Here is a 2,538-nt window from a genome sequence, read left to right as displayed (position 1 = left end):
CGGGGGCTCAGGTCAGGTGAATTTGTCAGCTCGGGCGGCCGTGACAAAGTCGCACAGACCCGGGTGGTTTCAACCACAGGGACTAATCCTCCTGGAAGCCCGAGATCCAAGTGCTGGCTCCTCTGAGGCCCCACTTCCCGCTCTTGCACATCATTTCGCTGAGGTGTCCTCACGTGGCCGTCCCTCCAGTCGTGTCTGTCCCAATCTCCTCTTCTTACAAGGATGTCAGTCATATTGGATCAGGGCCACCCTGTCTTACCTTGACGACCTTTACCTGTCTTCAAACACAGTGACATGCTGAGGCCCTGGGTGCTAGGGCTTCAGCTTGTGAATCTGAGGGCCTTTGTCTGCCCAGGCCCAGGCACTTCCTCCCTCCGTCCTGCAGGCCGGCAGGCACCTCTGCCTCCGCGCAGCCTGGCCTTAGCCCTGCCTTCATTCCACCTCCCCTCTGGGACTGGGGATGGGGCTGGGAGGCCAGACAGGCTTTGGGGAAGTTACCTGACCTCGCTGAGACACGAGGTCTTCATTTACAGGATGTGGCTGTGTGTCTCGCTGTGACTCTGGGGAGGGACAGGGCTTAGCCAGTGCCTAGCCGGACGCCCACACCCAGCACACCTGCCTGGACGCCCACACCCAGCATACAGTAGGTGCTCAGAAAACGCAGCCCAGACTGTCGGAGGCAGAGGGACCCGGGGCCCCTGGAACAAAGCTCTCATTGAACTGGTAGAGACCAAGGCCAGAGAGCCCTGGGCACCTCCCGTCTCCCAAGGCCTCTGGGGACCCTTCTCTCCACCGAGACCCCTCTGCCCCTGCCCCTCCGGTGACTCGGTGGTTCCCACGACAGTGACATCGGGGCCCCCTCCCGCCCGGGACAAGCCCCACTGCAGGCTGGGGCTGCCTTTTGCTTCTCCCTCTCCCCTCTGTCTACTCGGATCCCACCAGCCTCCTCCGAGGGCATGTCTGGCCTGCCCAGTCTATGGGACCCTAGTCACAGGGACAATTCCCCACCATCTCTTGGGAAGGGCTGTAGTCACGGTTCAGCTCCAACTGGAGGAGTGCTCCGGCTCCCAGCGGCCACAGGACCAGCTCCAGCTGGGGAAGTGCTCCGGCTCCCAGCGGCCACAGGACCAACTCCAGCTGGGGGAGTGCTCCGGCTCCCAATGGCCACAGGACCCTGGCGTTGGGGCTGAGCCTCATCAGTGACCCCATCACCAGCTGAAGACCCCCAGTGCCTCCCGTGCCCCCTGAGACAAGGGGGCTGCCTGGAGCACGTGCCCCTGGGGTGACTTGTCCAGGTCACCAGGGAGGCTGCCCAGGAGCACCTGTGTGAGGGGCTGGCCTGGCTCCCGTCGTCAGGCACGTGAGGCTGCCTGGCGACTGCATGGGACTTCGCACCCTTGTCCCCAGGTAGAAGAAGTGGGCGTGGATACCCCCCCAGGATGGTCACAGACCCTCCCCATCCCCCTCCAGGGCCGGGGCCAGGTGGTTCGCAGGCTGAGCCTGGGCTCCTGGATCTTGCAGGCAGAGGAGACACAGCAAGAGGTCTCCAGCCATCTGGGCCATGGTGCACTTGGGGAAACTGAGGCATGTCAGGCCTGAGGTTTCTCCAGCCCGTCCGGACTGACCCCTGCTGTCTGAGCAGCCTGGGATGTGGGCCCCCACCGTGTCCATCTCATACGTGTCCTCCCTGGCTCCCCACCAGAGAGGATGAGCGTGTGGAAGGATGTAGGGGGGCTGCTTTGCTTCCTCAGGTCAAAGAAACAGTGCCCCCCGCCTTCCTGGAGCCCAGATAAGTGGGTTCTCCAGGATCCAGTCCACGGAACATTCCAGAGCCTGGTGGGGTGGGCCTCGCCCCTCCCCCGCCTCCCCACGGGGGTGATTTCCTCTGCTCGGCCACTCCCAGGCTCACCTCCAGAAAGGCCAATTGCTGGACCAGGCAGGTCACAGGCCGAGCTCTGCTTCTATCTGTCCAAACACACAGCACCTGCAGGGCAACCTGGGGGTGATGAGGGTGTGGGATTGGGGGCTGGGGGCACAGGCCTAAGGGAGGGCCCCACCCACTTCCCTGCAGGAGCCCTGGCCAGCCCTGCCGTGTCTCAGATCTTTGGTGCCAAAGAGGGCCACTATGGGGAGACCCTTAGGGCTGCAGGGGGAGAGGCTGAGAGCCATGCAAGAGATGTGGGCCGCCCACGGGGTGTGGGGGAGTCGGGAGGACAGGGCCCTTGGAGTTCGATGGCTCTGGTGTGGGGACTGGCAGGCCCCGGGTCTGGGACCTGCACCTACACAGGAGATGTGAATCCCGAACAGGACAGCGGGAAGCGTTGGGGCCATGCGCTGGGAGCACGCTCCTGGGAGCCGTGCCGCCACGCTGGGCCAGGCTATGGAGTCCAGCAGCATTGGGTGGCCCTCAGGGGCTTTGCAGGGCATGGGGCTGGTTGGAGCCGAAGGAGGCGACGCCTCCAGGCCAGGTGCCCTCCAGTGAGTGTCTCTGTCCTGTCCTCTCCCCTGTGAGTTGAAGAGAATGACGGCGCCCTAAGC

The 2,538-nt window shown here is 63.9% G+C and overlaps 1 pseudogene; it reads right to left on the bottom strand.

Moving 5' to 3' along the window:
• Positions 1-276: 276 nt before the first annotated feature.
• LOC117099150 lies at positions 277-1,916 on the bottom strand (annotated as a pseudogene).
• Between the last annotated feature and the right edge of the window lie 622 nt (positions 1,917-2,538).

Source organism: Trachypithecus francoisi, unplaced genomic scaffold (assembly GCF_009764315.1).
Source record: "Trachypithecus francoisi isolate TF-2019V2 unplaced genomic scaffold, Tfra_2.0 Lachesis_group16, whole genome shotgun sequence".
Taxonomy (NCBI): domain Eukaryota; kingdom Metazoa; phylum Chordata; class Mammalia; order Primates; family Cercopithecidae; genus Trachypithecus; species Trachypithecus francoisi.
The sequence above is the reverse complement of the archived record's forward strand: the minus strand, read 5'-3'. Positions and strand labels throughout refer to the sequence as shown.